The sequence below is a fragment of the Periplaneta americana genome, chromosome 1 (assembly GCF_040183065.1).
Source record: "Periplaneta americana isolate PAMFEO1 chromosome 1, P.americana_PAMFEO1_priV1, whole genome shotgun sequence".
Taxonomy (NCBI): Eukaryota; Metazoa; Arthropoda; class Insecta; order Blattodea; family Blattidae; genus Periplaneta; species Periplaneta americana.
Window position 1 is genome coordinate 21758442 of NC_091117.1, and position 23877 is coordinate 21782318.

At 34.3% G+C, this 23877-nt stretch overlaps 1 long non-coding RNA gene across 2 annotated transcripts; it reads right to left on the reverse strand.

Annotated features, from left to right (window-relative positions):
* Positions 1 to 369: 369 nt before the first annotated feature.
* Positions 370 to 21592, reverse strand: LOC138714583 (uncharacterized). 2 transcript variants are annotated; one of them, XR_011336049.1, is made up of 3 exons: positions 21494 to 21592; positions 4153 to 4229; positions 370 to 978 (listed from the first exon to the last, which is right to left on the reverse strand). It is a non-coding gene; the product is annotated as an uncharacterized lncRNA (long non-coding RNA). The 2 variants fall into 2 exon arrangements; XR_011336053.1 differs by having other exon boundaries at positions 21380 to 21557.
* Between the last annotated feature and the right edge of the window lie 2285 nt (positions 21593 to 23877).

The following is a 23877-nucleotide window of genomic DNA, read 5'->3' on the forward strand; positions in this document are numbered from 1 at the left end:
AATCGAAAATTTACAAATATACAGGGTGCTAAAATAAAGCATTCAACACTTCAGGCATTGGACCAACAAAAACAACATCGTCATCGTTATCGTCATCATCATCAACATTACCAGAAACGACAAACTAACAGCAGAGGGGAAATTTGTATTTAATACTCCTGTTGTTTACATAATCTTTGACGTGGGATGATCGAATCGTCGATTGAGATTTATAACTTCCATTAAAATCTCCGCAGACTTACGTAAGAGCAGTAATGTTTGTAGGCGATGTTATTTTTATTCGAGAAGTGTAATTTTATATTCCAATTTTATGTCGATTGGTTAGGAAATATTGTTTCGAAGTTATAAAACACCAGATAAAATTACACATCAAATTAAGTGTCTTTATGATGTTTTCAACTTTTAAACGTTTATATTACAAATATAATGTTACAATAAATATACTAAGCTGTAATACTAATGGTTCTAAAAATAAACTAAAAAAAAATGCTATCAACTACTTGCAGGATTAATGTAATACAACTTCTTGTGCATAATTTGCAACGTTGTAAGAGCTAAAATATCACACATACACAACTTCTGAATGACTTATGAACGTAAAGATATGTTTCTTGAAAATACTTCCATTGGAATTAATACATTCTCTCATTGAGATGTCTTTGTTAGCAATAGCCAAACAATAATAAATGAAAGCTGAGAGGAATTTCAATAAATCGCATATCACTGATAAGAGAGACAATTAATAACAACGAACATATATTTTGTATGTTTCAATCACGATTTTGCAGCATCTTCGAGCAATAGCAGAATAGGTTTGGCCGTTGACTATGTTGCACACTTGAAACATTCTGTTCCAAGCCGGAGAGCAGCAGGAGCCATCTGTTGGGAAAACTCCCAAGGTTGAGCAATGTCGCAGATTCTCGAACCTGTAGAGGTTGCTGCTACCGTTGGATGCCGCCGTGGAGTTTCACTCGTTCTCTGCAAATGGAGTAAAAGAAGCGTGTTCAGTTAATAAACAAAGCATTTAATGTAATGAAGGAATTGAAAATCTGTTTGCTGTCTGATGCAGTATCTTCTGTTCTGGTTTTGTGTTTGAATTGGTAGGTTGATTTTGACTGTTAGTTGTAAAGTCAGTGCAATTAAATGGTTACGATAACAACAATATGTTGTTGTTGTTTTCTAATGCCAGGCGTTTGACAATAAAGTCATTTGACCTCTTGCACTCCAATATTTTTCAAAGATATTATCATGACCAGCCAATGAAGCACAGATCTTGAGGTGTTCCGAATTCATTTCTTGGTTTGAGTTGCACAATTGGCAGTTAGGGGACTGATATATTCCAATTCTATGCAGGTGTTTAGCCAAACAATCATGGCCTGTTGCCAATCTAAATGCAGCTACAGACGATTTCCGTGGTAAATCGGGAATTAACTGTGGATTTTGATGCAGAGAGTTCCATTTTTTCCCTTGGGATTGTGTTATCAAATTTTGTTTGTTGAAGTCTAAGTATGTAGATTTAATAAATCTCTTCACAGAGTAATAAGTAGATTTAGTAACAGATCTGTAAGTAGCAGTGCTGCCCTTCTTTGCTAAAGCATCCGCATTCTCGTTTCCCAGGATTCCACAATGGGATGGTATCCATTGGAATACAATTCTTTTATTGAGTGATATTAATTGAGAGAGCATTTTAGTTATTTCTGCTGTTTGAAATGAAGGTGTGTGTTTAGAGACGATTGATAGAATAGCTGCTTTGGAGTCTGACAATATAACTGCATTCCTAAATTTATTGATGTGGCATAGAAGATTCCTGAGACATTCACTTATTGCAATGATTTCACCATCAAAACTTGTTGTTCCATATCCAAGTGATCTATAAAGTGAGAAGAGACAGCACGTAACACCTGCACCGGCACCTTGTTCTCTGGAGATCAAGGATCCGTCGGTGTATAAGTGAAGCCAGTTTTGTGGAAGGTACCTAATATTAATTGTCTCTAAAGACAATTGTTTCAGTATTTCAGTGTTTACTTCTGATTTCAGTTCTGATAACAACAATATTGCTGTTAATATAGTAATAATAAAGCCAATAATAATTCAAATTTATACTGAGATAATGTAGCTTATGTCGGCAGATGGAACAGTTGGGAGTAACAGACAAGATGTTATCGTGCACAGTTTTCCACTCCTAAATACGGCCCTGTTAGGTGTGTAGGAACGTGAATGAATAACTTTCACATTATGTAGGAACGTAAGTTAATCATAGATATGTAGGGACGTTAATGAATTAATTTTAAGTGTGTAGAAACGTGAATAGATGAATTATGAATGTATAGGAACGTGAATGGATGAATTGAAGAATGGACATTAAAAAGTGTCAATATCTTTGAAATTAGTTTTTCTAAAAAAAAAAGAGTAGGCCTATGTCCCTGGCTCAATATAGCAAGAAAAGATAAATCCCATTGAAATTTTATTTATAATCTAGCTTCTCCCATAGAAGTGCAAAATAAATATTACATTACTACTTGCACAAGAAAGCCCTGTTTTATAGGGTTTTTCTCTTGGACATTTCGGAATTTTTTATATCCAGTCTTTAATTATGAATTTTAGAAACGTGAATGGATTAATCATGAATTATAGGAACGTGAATTATTGATGCGTAAGGAAGTGAATGGAGTAATTATAGAAATGTAGGAACGTGAAAGGATGAAGTATAAATGCTTAGGAGCGTTAATGGATGAAATATAAATGCTTAGGAATTTTAATTGATGAATTATAGATGAGTAGAAAAGTAAATGGATTAATTATAGATGCGCAGGAAATTAAATGAATTAATTACAGGTGTGAATATGTTGGGAGAAAATTCACAAAATATTAGGGAAAACACGGGAATTTCACCTGAAGCAAATAAAGAGGTGGAAGTAAATCCCGAAAGACAAAGTATATGATCATGTCTCGTTGCCAGAACATTAGTACGAAATGGAAACATAAAAATTGGAAATTTACGTTTTGAAAAAGTGGAAAAGTTCAAATATCTTGGAGCAACAGTAACAAATACAAATGAGAGGAAATGAAACGCAGAATATATCGGAAATGCGTGTTATTGTTCGGTTCAGAAGCTTTTCTCATCCAGTCTGCTCTCAAAAATTCTGAAAGTTAGAATTTATAAAACAGTTATATTACCGGTTGTTCTGTATGGTTGTGAAACTTGGACTCTCACTTTGAGAGAGGAACAGAGACTAAGTGTGTGACATTGTGATAACAGTGTTAAAAAATCCTGTCAAATCCTGATTAGTCTTAACAGCAATTACAATTTTTCATACTCTTTTCTTTGTTTCTTTTTTTTTTAATTTCATTATCTATATTTACATATGTATGCATATTTTTATGCTCGATCATGCCAAAATGTAGTAATTATACACCTGGTAGCAGTCCTTTAATGCATGTCATTAAAGTACACCTACTCATTAAAGTACAGGTGTTCAGCCAATGACAACTCAGCTTACAGGTGTTCAGCCAATGACATGTCAGCTTTGTACCGTTATAAAACCGCAAGTATCGATTATTCTCGGATATGCAATCGAAAGAGAATTAGCGAAAGGTCACGGAGGCTGGAAATCCAATACTGTCGCAGAAGGTTATGTTCTGTTACTATAATAATTAGCGTTAATTGTAAATAATATTCAAATAAATTCAGTTTATCTCGTTTTTCAATGTCGAATTCAATAATCAAGGTTATATCAAGTTTAACGGGATTACATCAAGGTCAATGACATTATTGTTCCTCGGAAAAATCAATACATTCGCGTCTGCGCACATCTCACAATTCACGACCTAGAACAAGGTCACTTCCGATGTTATCAGATACAAATAAAATGTATACATCTGAATAATTTCAAGTTAGAAATATGGTCGAGCATAAAAAGTCGTATGAAACTTGACTGTAATGGTAATTAAGACTCTCGTATGAATATTATGAAACTCGCTTGCGCTCGTTTCATAAATATCCATGCTTGCGTCTTAATTACTATCATTATAGGCTCGTTGCATAATGTACTATTTGGGGATGTACTGAGTCCGTAAGGGCTACCCTCAATGGGGGCAGTTTGTAAAATTAATGTGAATAACATGCCATTCACTTAAATTACTGCGTCTTACCTGATTTTAATAACCGCTACTTCGGCGTTGACAACAGTGAGTATAACGAACGAGAGCATCATGATGAATCGCAGAACCTGCAATACCATAAACAAGATTAGGTACGTGTTATTAGCATGGCTATTATACTCGTCTTCAGGGCAGGTAAATATCGAATTTTTATGTAGATATTTTGTAAATAAAGTAAATGAATGATCTTTTATTGATTTGATGAATTGAGCGATGAACTCAATGTATTGAAATATTGTATTTCTTTTAGTTAATGATCGAACGAATTAATTGGAAGAATTTGCTGTAATATATTTTTACTTATTTTTGGTGAATATAGTGCATAATCACGTCTGATTAAGGTTCTGGCTGGTATGTACAGAAAGTACATCTCACTTGATACGTGTCAGAGGATAAATAATTTTTTGTATACATCTGAAGTCTGACTAGTGTAATATCAATGAACTTCCGGGTTTCTTAAAAGCCATTTGTAAGTAAATAAGTGTAGGAACGTGACTTAATGAGTTAGTTATGTGTAGGAGCATGAATTAATGAATTATAAATGTGTAGGTACGTGGATTATTGAGCTATAGATTTGTAGGAACGTGTATTAATGAGTTCTAGATGTGTAGAAACGTGAATTGGTGAATTATAAAATATGTGTGTAGATGTGTTGGAACATACTTACTTACTTACTTACTTACTTACTTACTTACTTACTTACTTACTTACTTACTTACTTACTTATTGGCTTTTAAGGAACCCGGAGGTTCATTGCCGCCCTCACATAAGCCCGCCAATGATCCCTATCCTGAGCAAGATTAATCCAGTCTCTATCATCATATCCCACCTCCCTCAAATCCATTTTAATATTATCTTCCCATCTACGTCTCGGCTTCCCCAAAGGTCTGTTTTTTTACGGTGATGGGTTGTTAGCCCTTCGTCCAACCCCCACGCTGGAGGACCAACCCTTATCGGCTGTCCACGACTGCTTATTCAATATATTCACAGCTACCCTCCATATCTGGAGGCCGTCTCCTCTATCCGCAACCTGAGGACGCGCCATGCCGTGGTGATAGGGACCCACAATACATAGTAGATGTGTTGGAACATAGATTGATTAATTAAATTAATTATATATTGTCGGAACATAATTAATTACAGATGTATAGGAACATGAACGAATTAATGACAGATGAATGCATGAATGAATGAATTAAATATGTGTAAGAACCTGAATGAATGTATTACAGATGTGTAGAAATGTGAATGAATGATTAAAGATGAATAAACCAATGATTTATAGATACTGTCTTCCTCCGACGAGTTCAGTGCTGTGACCTGAAGTATTCTTGCTATCGGTGCGGGGGGATTGCAGGTAGATTCTTTTGTTGCTACAGCTAAGCCGAGCCGAGCGGAGTGGGAAGTATTAATCGTCCAAAAATATGCAGTCTTCAGTTTGTAGTAGTGTGTGAATATTACATATACATATTGTTTACCTAGGCCTATGTGATTTTGTTATAAATATATTAAATATGTTGTTGCAATTTTTACTCAAACATCTCCCTGATGTTAGCTATGTTTATTATATGAATAACTCATATTAAATATTTCACCGTTACAAGTCATTTTTAAGGAAACATGCTGTGGAAAATGGGTCAACGAGACGAGTAGATATTTTAGCGTACAATGCTGACACTAAACAGGGCATCATTGTGGGCCCCACGATACGTTTTGAAGTAGGATGTCATCAGTCAGCCGAGGTCCACCTTGAGAAGAAGTCGATCTATGAGCCTACAGTTAACTATTTCAAGCTGAAATATGCTTTAATTCACTTTGAGGTATTCGGCTTGCTCGTAGGTGCTCGAGGGACTATACCAGCTTTTTTCGAAGAATTTCGACGGCAGTTTGCTCTGCCAACATCTCTGAGGGATGACATTGTGATAATTGTGTTAAAAAAATCCTGCCAAATCCTAATTAATCACATGGTGCACATTAATAGCAATTGTAATTTTTCACGCCCTTTTCTTTGTTTCCCTTTTTTTAAAACTTAATGTCTACGTTTACATATGTATAATATATATATTTTTTGAGGATATACTGAGTCCATAAGGGCTACCCTCAAAGGGGGGCAGTTTAATATTATTATTATTATTATTATTATTATTATTATTATTATTATTATTTTTAAATTGATTACTTTACAAATTTAATTCAATTCTACTAGTCACTATATTTTATAGTATGATTCTTCTTTTCATTTATATTATTGTAGTTTTATTATGATTTTTATGTTTATTTATTTTATTGTATTTGTATTTCTGATGGTGTGATAGCCTTAACTTCATCAGAATAAATAAATAATATACTAAATAAATAAATAAAATGTTCTACAATACTTTCCTTCTCTGAACACATAAGTACGAATGGTTGTATCTCTATCTCGCCAAAAATACGTTAGAAAACTAATAGGCATATTGCTCTCGTAAATTGGGCGAATGTTTTCAGTATGATTGTACTTCCTTCCAGACTGGCGATGTCACTGTTCCCTCCCACTCCAGTCGGAACCGCATTCCTCTGAGCCCTAAACTCCTCAGAGAGTGACAGTATGTGGGAACATGAATGGATTAACAATAGGCATGTGGGAATTTGAATGATTTGGTCAATGAATATGAATGAATGAATTAATAATATACGTATGGGAATGTGAATGAACTGGCCAACCTACTCCATTATCTCCTGGTTTGGTTGCCTCATGATTGATGCCTTACTAGTGTCACTTCTTTTCGTACAGATGACTAAACAACAACATGGTGCCTAATAAATAGAACAATTTTTTGATTAAACAAATTAATTTTAGTAGAGGATTCATTGTATTCATATCTTTAATTAATTAAACAATTAATTGGTAAATTTGTAGTTTGCGTCTAATTGAATTAAGTGGATGCATAGCATAAATATCTCAATGTACCAGATTTACTATTTAATTATTTGAGAAAGTTATTTATTCATTTGTTGTTTTCCATGGATTTTCCATGATTATAACTTTTAGGTGTGGAACAAGTAAAAGATTATACAAAAATATATTGTATATAGCAAGCAGATTAATTCAATTTACAAGCATAAACATTTCATCAGTTGAATAGAAAATATGAACTTGGAAATTTTACATATTATTATAATGTACCGAAGTACATATGGTATTTCCATGTAGATATTCTGCGTCATCAGACGATGAAAGAGTAATGGAACGGAGAAAAATTCTCTCCGGCGCCGGGATTTGAACCCGGGTTTTCAGCTCTACGTAGGTTCAAATCCCGGCGCCGGAGAGAATTTTTCTCCGTTCCATTACTCTTTCATCGTATGATGACGCAGAATATCTACATGGAAATATCGTATGTACTTCGGTACATTATAATAATATTTATGATATGCGTAAATCACTTCGTGATTTAAGACGGCGCTTATTCCGGCCAACTAGTCACTCATTACGAATGCACCTCAGCACATGTGTGGACTTCGGTCCTAGGTTCATAGATATCTATGACGTAGTGCAGAGGGCGGCCACTAGAGGGAACCCAAGAGTTGGAACTTTAAGCTGAGACGATTCTTCCGACGCCGGGGTGGAATCCGGTGTGGCTTACAGTCTTACTAATAAACCGTGTATAGTTTTTATACGAGACTTATGCACAGTTGAGACAGAAAACGTTACTAATAAACCGTGAATAAGCGATGGACGTATAAACAGGCTGTAACTATACATTGGGAATTGCTTTGCAGTAGTTATATACACGAAACCCCTTGTTTAAGCGTTATATATAGCGAAAAAAAGGCCGCCCCTCTAACAGCTGTTCGTATCGACTGTCATTTTATGATGATGGTTACCTTGTAACCACAGAAGAACAAACCAAAGATCATGGAATTATTAGAATAATATTGCTGTAGCTTGTACTCTTTGACCAAAATGTAGTGTGGTAATCGATTAGAGCCAGTTGTACTATCGATATTTAACACGCCACACTAGAGCGCTCTACCGGATGCAATAGAGAACCTCAGATATTCTATTACCTTTCGTAACGAAGTAATGACGAAACTATGACGTAGCTGTGTAACAGTTATACTGTTATACACGACGTATGTAGTGATTATTAGTAAGGAATTTACACACGACTTATAAACGAGCTACTCATTGTATAAGTATAAGACAGTTAAATGTCTGTATGTAGAGTTTTTATTAGTAAGACCGTTAGTGGATAAAGCGTCAGCACGTAGAGCTGAAAACCCGGGTTCAAATCCTGGCGCCGGAGAGAATTTTTCTCCGTTCCATTACTCTTTCATCGTTGGAAATTTTGTTAATTCTGTTCTAAACTTTTTCCCCTTTCCGTTCAAAGTTTCAAGATAAATTAGGCAGTGCACTCAAGACCGTAGTACGTGAATAGTGAACTCCAGTTTTATAATAGCTGAGACTAATAAAGGATGGAAATACGATTTATGTCTCTTCAAGTATCTTGATCTCAAACGTAAAACGTACAAAAGGAAAAGAATGTACAGTACCGGTACTGAAAAGATTAAAATTCTGAATTTTGAAAATATTTGATAGGAATGTTGGAGTTGTATGTGAATTGGGCGAATATATTTAATTTTTTATTGAATTAGGTTGTAAATTTGTCTTGAATAATTGAGTTAATTGAATAAATATATGGACTTAGTCAAGGACTACATTAATTTAAATTTTTAATAAATTATCTGGTAAATGTATAATAATTAATGATCAAGTTGATAATACGAAGGAAATGGTGATTGAATTTATGAAGGAATGTACAGGGACATCATTTTATTTTTACTTCAATTTTTATTGTACCTGATTTTTTGAATGTACTTCACTCCCAACCCTTCTACTAAGGAAGTTCCAACTCCACACAGAACCAAGACCGCAGATAGTAAGCAGTACTGAGTTACTGAGTATAGTACGTTCCAGAAATATGTTCGCGTTTTCCAGTGACGAAAGAGCTTTCAATATTGAATCATATTTTCGCACAGGTACTGTCCGTTTGCCTACGTCGCATCCCGGTTTCCCCCACCTGCTTCTGCTCGCCCCTCTGTAATAGCTGGGCTGTCTTAGCTCTTTTCCGAAAACATTAATTTCTCTTAGGAATTGGAAGTTTACGTAATGTTATACAGCTGTTTAATTTAACTTAAATAAAAGGGCCTCGTTAAGTAATTAACTGTCACGTGATTTCCTCCCTTTCTACAATCCTGCGGCATAACCACTTGGACGGACAGTAGATAGCATGTCTGAGTAATTTTACATTTTCGAGTCGGGCAGAAGTTAAGATTGAATTTACAGTACGTAGAGTAGATACAGAATTATTTCAACATGAGTTACTAGTACGAAGGACGAAACTGGCAATTGGAATTAGATGCAATAGTCTATAGTGCGTTAATATGCACAAAAGAACTAAAGCCTGTATCGAAATGAACGGCCACCATTTTCAAAATTGTGTTTAAATATTCATATTATGATTATTTTTCAATTTAACTTATTTCTCTATATTGTACGCTAATGTGCTGTAGACAGTATAATATACACTGCATAATGAATACGTTCGCATGGATAACTCACTTCATGAGTAAAAACACTTATTCTTAATACAGTACTGTACTTTGATTAAAGAAAAACCTAATGAAAATTATCAAACTCAAAATCGCGATATTTCCTAGTTTACGTAAATGGATGAACTACTTTTCTTCCTTCCTATACCTAGTAGAGTGATTTGTGTTTTACGCCAGTATCATCGAACTCCAGTCTTGGAGGGGGGAGCAAGCGGTGTTTCCGGTTCTCTAAAGGTATAGACAGGTTAATATTAAAAATGTTAGTAAAAATAAAATGATGTCCCTGTATAATTTACTCAATAACTAATGTGCAAGGTGCGGCAGAGGAAACGCATGTTTTTCGATCGGCTAGTACTCGGCAAAGAGGAAGAGTCGGGGTTTCCGCCGCTTACTGGTAGGTATGCAGTTTCAGTAGGCATGGCGCCGTGGACCTTGGAACATCGAGTGTTTGACTTTGAAACTTATTGAAACAAAGTCCGTAATTGCCGTCCTATTTTGGTGATACCCTTTGGCCGCCTCGCTCACATGACTTGTCCGTATGCTACTGTTTTTTTGTGAGCTTACCTCAAATCAAAGGTCAACAGAAACAACCCCGCAGTATCCAGGACTTGAAAGATTCCATTCGCCTGAAAATTGCTAATATGGAGGAAGAATTAATATTGGGAAGAGCAATGCAGAATTTCGAAGTGAGATTGCGAGAATGCATATACAGGGACATCATTTTATTTTTACTAACATTTTTAATATTAACTTGGCTATACCTCTGGATCAACGCCGTTTGCTACCCCCTTCCACAACTGGAGTTCGATGATACTGGCGTAATATACAAACAAATCACTTTACTAGGTATAGGAGGGAAGAAAAGTAGTTCATACATTTACGTAAACTAGGAAATATCGCGCTTTTGAGTTTGATCATTTTCATTAGGTTTTTAATCAAAATACAGTACAGTATTAACAATGAATGTTTTTACTCACGAACTGAGCTGTCCATGTGGACGTATTCATTATGCAGTGTATATTTTACTGTCTACAACACATTAGTGTACAATATAGAGAATGAAGTTAAATTGAAAAATAATCATAATATGGATATTTAAACACATTTTTGAAAATGATGGCCGTTCATTTCGATATAGGCTTCAGTTCTAATGTGCATATTATCGCACTATAGATTATTTGTACCTAATCCCAATTACCAGTTTCGTCCTTCGTACAATAACTCATGTTGAAATAATTCTGTACCTACTCTATAAAAGAGTACCTTATGGACTGTAAATTCAATCTTCACTTCTGCCCGACCCGCAGAGATAAAATTACTCAGACATGCTATCTACTGTCCGTCAGTGGTTTTGTCGCTGGGTCGTAGAAAGGGGGGAAAACACATGACAGTTAATTACTTAACGAGGTCCTTTTATTTAAGTTACTTTAAACAGTTGTATAATATTACGTAGACGTCCATTCCTAACAGAAATTAATGTTCTCAGAAAAGAGCTAAGTCAGCCCAGCCACTAGCTGGCGAATAAAAGCTGGTGGGGGGGGGGACCGGAATACGACGTAGGCAAATGGACGACAGTACCTGTGCGAAAATAATTCAATATTGAAAACTCTTTCGTCACTGGAAAACGCGAACATATTTTTGGAACGTACTGTTTACTATGACCGTAAGGCTACTATGACTGTATATGCGATCTTGGATCTGTGTGGAGGACGGTAGGAACTTAATTAGTAGAAGGGGTGGGAGTGAAGTACATTAAAAAACTCAGGTACAATAAAAATTGAAGTAAAAATAAAATGATGTCCCTGTAGAAGGAAAGGCGTTGCTTGACGGATGTTATCTTTGGAAGATAATGAAGAATTTTCAACAAAAGTGCATTATACAATTTTAGCGCTGTACCGAAGTACATATGATATTTCCATGCAGGAATTCTGCGTTATCATGTGATGAAGGATCGGACATTGTGCCACTGTCACACATCTGTGACACAGTGCATGAGGGTTGGCCACTAATGGGAAACTAAGAGGTGGCGCTTAAACTGAGAGGATTCAATCCAGCATCGGAACTGGAATCCGGTGTGGCTTAGTGGATAGAGCGTCAGCACGTAGAGCTGAAAACCTGGGTTCGGATCCCGGTGCCGGAGAGAATTTTTATCCGCTCCACCGATCCTTCATGGATTATACAAGCTTTATTTACGTGTAATTACATTTTGTTTAACTTGCAAATCTACTGAGTTACTGTTAATTGAAAAACATGTTTTTCCTTTGCCGCATCTTCTATTAATAAATAGAGAAGTACATAGTGAAAATAAAATAGTTGTTCAATAAAAGTGAAAAGAGGGAAGATATAAAATGTGAATAGATTAATGAGATTTCGATTATATTATTATTTAAAAGAAATACAATGACTGAATGAAAGGGATTGGTTAGATGGAATTGTTAATACAATAGTACCATTTTAATGAATGAGAACTGTAATAAAATTAATGACCAAGTGAATGAATGTCAATAGATATGTGTAATTATTACTACAAGTATGAAGAGATTATTTAATTTTTTAAAATTATATGACAAAAATGTAATGACTAAATTTGCGGTGTGAGAGTGTAAGAACGAGTGTGAGATGAATGTGAATGCGAGATGAGTGTATGCGAATGCAAGTCTGAGATGAGTGTGAGTGAACGTGAAATGAGTGTGTCAGAGAGATGAGTGTGTGTAAGTACGCGTGTGAAATCAGTGTGTGAGAGTGATGAGTGTGCGTGCGCGTGAGGTTAGTGTGTGCGTGAGTGTGAAATGAGTGTGTGTGAGAGTGAGGTGAGTGTTTCAGAGATATGAATGTGTAAGAGTACTCTGTGAAATGAGTGTGTCAGAGAGATGAGTGTGCGTGCGTGTAGATTAGTGTGTGTGTGTGTGAGTGTGAAATGAGTGCAAGTGCGAGATGAGTGTGTGCGAGTGTGAATGTTAAACGAGTGTGTGTGAGTGAAATGAGTGTCTGTGAGTGTGTGATATGAGTGTGCTAGCGCGAGATGAGTGTGTAGTGTGCGAAATGAGTTTTTTTGCGAATATGTGCGAGTGAGGTGAGTGTATGTGATATGAGTGTGTAAATGAGATAATGTCATTTTAAGTTAGAGTGCGTGTGAAAGAATGAATGAACGAATGAATGATAGTTTAATAAATTAAAGTACCGTAATTCTGAAGTAATGAATAAGAATGAATTTGAAAATTGAAAAATTGATTAAAATTGAAAGAGTGACGTTTTAATCACGGAGAAATGATGAAATATGGAACGAATGATGAATTATAAAGAATGATTTAATGAAGTACTACATCAACGTGACTGATGGGGTTCATGACCTGTAAACATCGTGACAAAAGGCCACTTGTCTGAGGCATTGGCTGCTCCATGGATGGCATTTAGGAGGATAAAATACCTAAAAGTGGACTTAACCTTGATGTCTTTCAAAACAAGTATGACCAGTTAAAAAAATCCTTGGGCAGTAAATCGAGCTGAACTTCATTTTCTAAAACTGAAGAAATCCCAAGACTTGCATTATACACTACGACAGTAACCACAACATTTTGCATTTTTTACGTAGGATTAGAAAAATAATGTAACGAACAAACTTTGTGAATTAATAGTTCATTCTCTACTGTATAATTAATTAAAAATGAGATTATTATTATTATTATTATTATTATTAATAATAATATTATTTTTCATTCATACTGTTCTGTCCTACGGCAAGTCTTTTATTGCAAACCCAGCATTCTTCAGTCTCTCATATTTTCCGTCTTCCTTTTAGTTTCCGCTTACAATGCATGCATTTGAATCGGTTTTTTCTGAAGGGCATAAGTCAGGGAAAGTAAATTTGTGGGAAATTGAAAAAAAACTATGTTATAGACTAATAGTCTAGATTACATTTGTTGATTTTTAAATTAATTATACCCATTATGCGGATAATTAAGATTTTATTGAGACTTAAAATAGGAAAAAAGCCGCTCTTAAAAATAAGTTTTATAATAATAATAATATAATAATCATTTTATTTTCCCTGGCAGAGTTAAGACCATCAGGTCTTCTCTTCCATTCAACCAGGATCAAATCACATACAGAAAAATACGATACCGGTATACAAATATTAACTTAAAAATAATAATAAACATAATTAAGTAAAAAAGAGAGATTGAATACATATACACAATTAGTATTAACTTTAAAATAACAATAATAAAAATATATTATAATAAAAGAGACTGAATACATAATCAGAAACAGGAAAATACATTCTAGTATACAAGTATTAACTTAAAAAAAAGAATTAATACATATGAATATAATCTCACAACTAAAGGAATATAATTAGTATGATCAGCACAGCACGTGTTACATTGAGACAATGACAATTACCTAGATATAAGTGTTAATGGAAAAAATAAAGAAATAACTGTGTAAAATAATAATAATAATAATAATAATAATAATAATAATAATAATAATAATAATAATAATAATAATAGTAATAAATAAAAATTATACATAAAAAAACTAATTCTGTGTATTTAAAATATTTCTAAACAACCTAATTTTAAACAACAATTTTATAAGGAGTAAAATCAAATAAGATACAGATAATTTTAGATATTTTCGTGCTATTCTTAAAATAGTCTTCTTTATTGGAAATCGTACACAATCAACAAAAAGAATATATAATAATTATAAATAAAAAAGTAGCAAGATATCATATCATATGAATGATGAAGAGAAATCAGTCTTTTCACTTGGGATGTATAATTTTCCAGTCATCGCACGTTGCATTACTGTCTGTAGACCAGCTCAAAAGTTCTTCATAAAATGCCGTATGCTCGCTTGGGATGTAGGGACCTACTGCTTCATTTTTTACAAGTCTTTCATTTATTTCTGTTTTATTAGCACTTTTCCTGCCGGGTAGACTGGGCTTGTTGGTGGAGGAGCAGATTCTCGCAGAAATGCCGTGAAGAATGTGGACTTACTAATCCACAATGAACCGGGAACAGAAACGAGAACGAGAAGGGAAATATTTTAAAAATAAATGTGTTACTTGTGAGCATTCACAATTAACGAGACGCTTGCTTGAGCCCGGGAACGGTAACGTGATAGTCAATTGTGAATGCTCACAATTATATACATTTATTTTAACAAAATTTTCATTCTCGTTCTCGTTTCCGTTCCAAGTTCATTGTGGACTAGCCTTCAGATGTCAGTTCTATCAGAGTTTTTGACCCGATGAGAGCCCGGAAAATTTCAGTTAGAATCGCTGTAGTTTTCTCACACATTCAGACTTATCTTTCACATTAAATCCCATAACTTCTTAAGCTGGTCTCACATATTGTGGTTTTCCTACTGCAACTTTTCAGTTGGAAACCCGCTTGTTCCTTTTTCATTCTTTCGCAGTCATTTATAATCACTCTGTATAACTTCTTGATGGCCGGATAGTTGAGTTCTTGATTACGAAAATATTTCATGTAAAACAATTTTTATTGTATTGTATTGTATTTATTAACGTTCCATGGTATTCCTACATTGCTTTACAGCTAGAATATGGAACAAGTCAAAAAACTTAATACTATTATAAAGTCTTAATTCATAGTCACAGTCTAGATGAAATATATACAGATGAGATTTACAATATAGTCTACTACTACAACACAAAGTTTTAGTATCAATTTCATGAAGTGTTATTGAATGTCATGAATTCACCTACAGAATAAGGCGTGAGAAATTAGGTACTTCTTTAATTTGGCCCTAAATAATCTTATGTTTTGAGTTTCATTTTTTATATCGATAGGTAGGCTATTAAAAATTTTTACTGCCATATAACGCACTTCTTTTTGATAGCACGTTAGACTTGCCGATGGAGTATGAAAGTCATTTTTGATGTGTATTTATGGTATGAACTGTTGAATTAGTTACAATGTTTTCACGATTACATACGAGGAAGATTATTAATGAAAATATATACTGACAAGCCATGGGCATTATTTATAGTTTTTTTGAAAATAGTCCTACACGATTCCCTAAATTTGGCACCTACTATTATTCTAATTACTCTTTTTTGTAATAGAAATATACTGTTACTATCTGTGGAATTTCCCCAGAATATTATTCCAAAACTCGTTATCGAGTGGAAGTATGCAAAGTATATTGTTTTTAAGGTATTGATATTTACTATCTTTTGCATAGGTCTAATAGCGAAACAAGCTGAATTTAGTTTGGGGGTAATTTCTTTAATACGATTTTTCCAATTTAACACATTATCGATTTTTAAGCCAAGAAATTTGGTTGTTGTGGTTTCTAATAGGGATCTGTTGTTAATTATTGCGCTAGAAATTTGCGAGGTTGAATTTGCACAGGATTTAAATTGAATTATGTTAGTTTTGTTACAATTTAATACCAATTTATTGCCTGAGAACCAGTCACATATTTTGAAGAGAATTTCCTCTGTTGAAGACTGGAATGTGTTTGAGTTATTGGCTGTAATTACTATACTTGTGCCATCTGCAAATAATATGGGATGACCTACATCTTTTATTAGGGGGGCAAGATCATTTATAAACACTAGAAAAAGTAGGGGACCTAGTATTGATCCTTGAGGAATTCCATTATTAATAGTTCTCGGAAAGAAAGCACGAATGAGGAAATTTGTACTGAACGTTTTTATTTGAAATATCTCAAAGAATAACCTGCTGAAATTAGTTATATTATTTACAGTTCAGCCCGTATAACTACCCGATATTCGTATTCTTTAGAAGCATAGTAAAACATACAAATAATAGAATTTTGTATGTTTTCGCATATTCCTTATCGTGTTGCGCATATATTGGAATTTGCGGAAGTAAATCTACCCCTAACTATCATCCTCTGTTTTATCTTTACCATCTTCGTTTTCTTCTTATCATACTGATAAACTTCTTTATTTCTTTGACTTATCTTTTCTTCTTATAAGGACGAGCACACAAAATAGAGAAAAACTAAATTGCGAAATAGAATAACGAGAAAGAGCAGTAAGTGAAGAACAAAGTAAAAATAAAAATTGCGAAATAGAATAACGAGAAAGAGCAGTAAGTGAGGAACAAAGTAAAAATAAAATAATTTGAGCTTACTATTCTTGTTAACCGCATGTTTGGCTCACCGTATAATTAAATACATGAAGGTCGTACAAAAATATTTATGATAAACATGGCGACAAGAAATTTCTTCACAAGCGCGGAGCAACGAGGTAAACACTTGGAATGCAAATTGCAGTTCAAGGCGAAATCATTATCATTTGCCACAGTTTTATGTTATTATCATATGATTTAAGATTATAGCGCATAAGTAGTTCTTAGCTAACGACTTAATACATCTGCATTCTTGCAACATATTCTCGTCTCAGTTTTTTTTTCTGCTTAGCAAATATATGTATCTCTGCAAGATATCTGGTGTGCATTAGATGCCACGCGGCATTAGATACTGCATAAACAGTGCAATGAAAATAGTAGATATTTTATAATTTAGTGTATTATATGGCAAGGAATAAAAAGTTCTTTATGTGAAATTTGCGTGACTATTGTCTCACACCTCTCCATCTATCTCTGCAAATTCACGAAACTCTTAAAATATTATAATAGTACATTATGCAACGAGCCTATAATGATAGTAATTAAGACGCAAGTATGGATATTTATGAAACGAGCGCAAGCGAGTTTCATAATATTCATACGAGCGTCTTAATTACCATTATAGGCAAGTTTCATACGACTTTTTATGCTCGACCATATTTCTAACTTGAAATTATTCCGATGTATACATTTTATTTGCATCTGACAAGATCGGAAGTGACCTGGTTCTAGGTCGTGAATTGTGAGATGTGCGCAGACGCGAAAGTATTGATTTTTTCCGAGGAACAATAATGTCATTGACCTTGATGTAATCCCGTTAAACTTGATATAACCTTGATTATTGAATTCGACATTGAAAAACGAGATGACAAATTGAATTTATTTGAATATTATTTACAATTAACGCTAATTATTATAGTAACAGAACATAACCTTCTGCGACAGTATTGGATTTCCAGCCTCCGTGACTTTTCGCTAATTCTCTTTCGATTGCATATCCGAGAATAATCGATACTTGCGGTTTTATAACGGTACAAAGCTGACTTGTCATTGGCTGAACACCTGTAAGCTGAGTTGTCATTGGCTGAACACCTGTACTTTAATCAGTAGGTGTACTTTAATGACATGCATTAAAGGACTGCTAGCAGGTGTATAATTACTACATTTCGGCATGGTCGAGCATAAAATATATTATCACTACGATAACACATTCGTACTTTCTCTATACTAATGTTAGACTACTCGTTTTGGAGCAATTCAATTCCTTTCCCATGTTGCGAGCGATATTATTATTATTATTATTATTATTACTATTACTATTATCACTATCATTAATAATATTGTTATCGTTATACGGTATATATTTTTAAATTATTATGTTCCACGCACTTTATTCTCTGGACACGTAGATACTGAATTTGAACAAAATCCGTCCAGTAACTTAGTAGAGATCACTGCACACAGACAGACTAGCATTATACAGTAATTATAGTATTTAATGTACGTTATTCCCTGATAAATTACAGATTCGTTGATACTGAATATGACTAAAACCTGTGAAATTGTTTAGGAGGAACCGCTGTACACAGACAGACAATACTAAAATGATTATGCTTTATGTATATAATTCCTTGATTAATTGATTCACAGATACTGAATATGAACAAAATCCGTCCAATAGTTTAGTAGAAATCGCTGTACATAGACAGACTGGTACTAAAATTATTATATTTCATGTACTGTACAGTAATGGCAAAAAAACCCGGACCGACCGACCGACCGACCCTTGTAGCTGATTTCAGAGCCTTGTTCACTCCTGAGCACGATACACTGGTAACTAAGACTTTCGTGGTTCGAATCCTGCCTGAGAAGGAAACCTTTTTGTCTCTTATTCAAATTTATTCCCAATACTTTTCGATTGAAGCGATATTTTACTACTTAATTAACTTATTATTCCCAGAACATGAATTTTACCGACAATCGAGAAGTATTGGGAATAAATTTGAATAAGGAACAAAAAAAAGTTTCCTTCCTAGGCAGGATTCGAACCACGAAAGTCTTAGTTACCAGTCTATCGTGCTCTGGAGTGAACAAGGCTCTGAAATAGCTACAAGGATCGGCCTGGTTTTCCTTTCCACTACTGTACATCATTCGCTGATAAATTGACTCGCAGATACTAAATTTGAACAAAATCTGTCCAATAGTTCGGTAGAAATTATTGTATAGTAGTGGCAAAAAAACAAAAAACCGGACCGACCCTTGTAGCTCATTTCAGAGTCACAGATTCAAATTTTGCTAGTCACAAAAAACATCCATCTCGTATAATTAATTGTAACAATGAAATTTATTGCATTTGTTCGATTCCTACCGTCTTTTATTTCCTTCATTGCCTCAAACTTACAGACGAAAAAACTTTGAGAGTTTTGTTTTCTCTGGCATCAATATTACATTTCTACCTTATTCGGCAAAGATAACTGCGTATTTTTACATTAAATAGCAGTACGTACCTCTGGCGTCACTATCCATATTGAAATTACCACAGTTTGACACAATATACAGCACAGGATTCTTTTGAATCAGCTACAAGGGTCTGTCCGGTTTTTTTGCCACCACTGTACACAGAGAGACTGGTGCTAAAATTATCAGGCTACTGCCCAGACAATGCGTGTTGCAAGATCTTCTTCAGAGTCGACAAGGGTTTTATAAACCACAGGCAGTAATCAAATTAATGCATGATACCGAGCTCAGGGAATAAACAAATCGGGTCGAAGAATGATATTGCGCTGACGAAGTAAACAAACTGGATGGTAGGATTAAACCCTTTTTGCAATTAACTGAAGCGTCCGAGCCCATGGGTTTGTTAACGAAAAGTGTTTGAAAGAAGGTTATCTATCCGATTCAAAAGTTTGTCGGTATAATTTAGAAACACCCTGTATAACAGTGCAGATTGAAGGGTACAATAGAATACATTAAGATAATTAAAACCCTATTATGCTTTTTGTAATTAAGTGCATGGTTAGTTAAAAAATTAGGCAACAGCGCATCGCCAGTTCACCTAAGAAGACACACACGAACCCGGGTATAAGTAGCAATATTCTGACCATTAGTCACTACAGTAGGATTGTCAGGCTTCCTAATGGCAGAAAATAACGACACGTGTTAATCTTTCTATTTAATTTACAAAGAAACCTTTTATTTAAAACTCCAAAAGGATGAATAATTTCTTGTCGGTTTCCCAGTCACATATAGGCCTATAACAGATTGGCCATCCCCATGTTAAAATCGATAACATATGGAACAGAACAACCACTAGGATCGCCACCGTCCATTGAGAACGTCCGCTAGATGGAAGTACAGTTGCCCCATGCAATTAAAATGAAAGTTATAACGTGATTTCTTATGCAATAGCTAGATGGCAGCATAGTGAAATTGATTAAAGTTGTTGCCGTCAAACCCTATAAGGATGAGCAATCCGTTATACCTGTGATCTGGGATAGTACTTACAGAGTAAAATAGTGTTAACATTTATGAGAAAATTATTTTTTTTCTGAGAAAATTATTCGTTTGAGACTAATATGGCATTAGCATGTGTTGTTGTACTCTGTACAAGGAATAAACTGTTAAACATTTTGACAGTATGGACATTTTAATCTTATGGACGTTTTATCATATGGACGTTCTGTAGTATGGACTATGCACGGTGGAAGCGTAAATGTCTGACATACAGACGTGGACAAATTATTAACAAAAATTGACGATTTTTATGATAATTCTATTTACAAAATTTGACTTTTCAATTTAGACTACAGCTGACAGTTTTGCATATTTCCATCATTACAGAAGACAGAAATATGCAAAAATGTCAACTGTAGTTTAAATTGAAGAGTCGAGTTTTGTAAAGATATATAATCAAAATCTTCAATTTTGATAATAATTTGTAAATTAGCAAAAATGTCAACTGCATTGAAGAGTCAAATTTTGTAAAAATATGAAACAAAAATCTTCAGTTTTGCTAATAATTTGGAAATATCCAAAATGTCAGCTGTAGTCCAAATTGAAGAATCGAATTTTGCAAAAATATACAATAAAAACCTTCAATTTTGCTAATAATTTGTAAATATGCAAAATTATGAAATGTAGTCCACATTGAGGAGTTAAATTTTGAAAAAATATACAATACAAATCTTCAATTTTGCTAATAATTTGAAAATACACAAAAATGTTAACTGTAGTCTAAATTGAAGAATCATATTTTGTAAAAATATGTAATAAAAATCTTCAATTTTGCTAATAATTTGTCCACGTCTGTAACTATGAAATCAGGACATTTTGATACGTGTGGAAATTATTTCGAGACGCGAGACGCAATGATCGAAATCGGGACTGTACCGGGAAAAACGGGACGGTTGGCAAGCCTATCTGTATGTAGTCTGTAGAATCTCAGAAAATTTCTATCGAATCATTAACTGTTAAAGTTTCTCGGAATGACTTACCGGTTCCTCTCACAATAATCCACGCACGCAAGCACGCACTCTTTGGGTTCACTAGTTACTGTGCACTGCACTCGTGAGGGGAGGAGACTTGTCATTGAAAAACAATTGACTTACGATCAGCCTGAAGCTTCCCATGCTGTGGCGCACAACTTACTATCGCTACACCGATGGCTCGTCTGCTTTAACTTGCAGATTCTTACAGGCGTTTTCAAGGGCTTCAGGTTTTTATCCCCCCCTCGTATCTTAGGTCATATTTTTCATAGCATAGGATAAAAAAACGCATCTGTGGTTCCAGAGAATACAAAATAAAGTCCATAAGCGATGTTTATGTAGTATAAATTCTTATTTAATCGTTTTTACCTGGAATTACGTAAAAGTGGTGTTGTTTTATTTGTTTCGCGCGAAGATCGTCGGCTTTGAAGGCGGTGGCCAAGAACGTCTAGCAGGAGTCAGTGCCTTGCTCTCTACCTGCTCGACTACAGGCTATTTCAAAATATGTTTACTATGTACAAAAAAGATACGTTCTTGGAGATGTGTGACGATGTTTAAACTAGAGGACCAAAAATCTAATAAGTCGTTCTGATAGCTTAGTAAAGCAAATGACCTTATTTTTCAGCGAACTCTTGTTCGACCTCCTACATTCACTGGAATGATTATTGTGATGGACAAGAATGGGCAAAGAGAATTTTTCCGGATGAACAGAGTTCCACTGTATCCATTATTAATTTTGTTTCTTTAATACAGTGAAGAGGCTTATTTGAAGGAAAAAGACCTTTGGGGAGGCCGAGAGTAGTAGTAGTAGTAGTAGTATTTATTTATTTAACCTGGTAGAGATAAGGCCGTCGGGCCTTCTCTGCCCCTCTACCAGGAGATTCCAACTATAATATGAACAATAAAATTACAATTAGTATTAAATTTACAATTACAATTACAAATAACATTACAATTAGTATTAAATTTACAATTACAATTACAATAAAAATCAAAGTACGAAAAGATTACCTGACTAATTAAAGCTAGATAATTTATCAACAGTAATCTCACTAGACGTTTTGATTTATCTAGAGAAAATCAAAACTCGAGTGGGATTTAATTGACTATTACACGATTAGAAGAAAGTATATAAAGATTAGAAGTAACGAAGTACTCCAATACAATAAAATATTAATTGACACGAAAATACAACTGTCTTCAAATGTATTATTGTACCATCTCAACATTACAAATATTACGCTAGATGCATGCTAGATGGCAGTAGTGAGCAATGCCTTCTCGTCGAGTTCTCGATCTATTATACACGATGGCAATGTTACTAGTCAAGAAGGCTTTGTTGATTCAGTTTCATTTTTATTAAAATGCAACATTCCACTTCAATTATTCGAATCGCAGTAATCAACGTCACTTGACAGATGATTTTCAAAAAATCTTAATATTAGGCCTAAACAATCTCTGATACGTGACTATCCATAATATCATATAGCAGAAGCTATAACATAACCTAACTAATATATACAAGTGTTAGAAAAGTTTAAATTAACGACGATGACATAAAAAATAAACATGAATAATTTTAAAAGGAATAATTATTGAATGTACAATTTTCAAATTTGAATGTGGTTGGTGGTTCAATTGATGTTATATTGGACGTGTGCGTAATAGAAGTGGAACTCGTTGATTTAGGCCTAAATGGTATATTCAACTTATTCAGGATTTCCGAATGAATAATTTTAAAAGGAATAATTACTGAATGTACAATTTTCAAATTTGAATGTAGTTGGTGGTTCAATTGATGTTATAATGGACGTGTGCGTAATAGAAGTGGAACTCGTTGATTTAGGCCTACATGGTGTATTCAACTTATTCAGGATTTCCGAATGGTGCTCTTCATTTATTTGTAAATCGGATTTCAGAAGATGCATAGGTATGATCAGTGATTTTTATTAATTCTTGTTCTTGAATGCCAATGCGAGTCATATTTGAAACTGCTGTGCATCAACTGGAGTGGTTTGTAATTATATATATATATATTTTTTTTTTTGACGTCCAGACCAGCGCAGTTTCAAATGTTGTGCGATAAGCAGCCGTGATTGGTTGAAATATGCCCTTTCGTTTTATTGGTCAAAAGTAGTATGACGTAGTAAGAGTGTAATAGTCATAGAAAAACAAAGAATATTTTATATTTACTGAATTACAAATTAAACCTAGAATAACAAAATTGTATAGTGATGAAATTACTGGATATTGAAATATTTTGTGATAGATTAAGGAAACTATTTACAAGAAATCAATTACTGACCAAGTGCCTAGTAAGTTTGCGTTTGAATTAAATTTCATTTCGACAGTCCCTGATGCTAGCAGGTAGCGAATTCTAGAGTCTTGACAGGGCTATTGTGGAAGAGGATGAGTATGAGGAGGTGCGATGGGATGGTATTGTTAGTATTGTTTCATGACGAGAGCGTGTGTTCAGATTATGGTGGGAAGAAAGGTAAGTGAAGCGA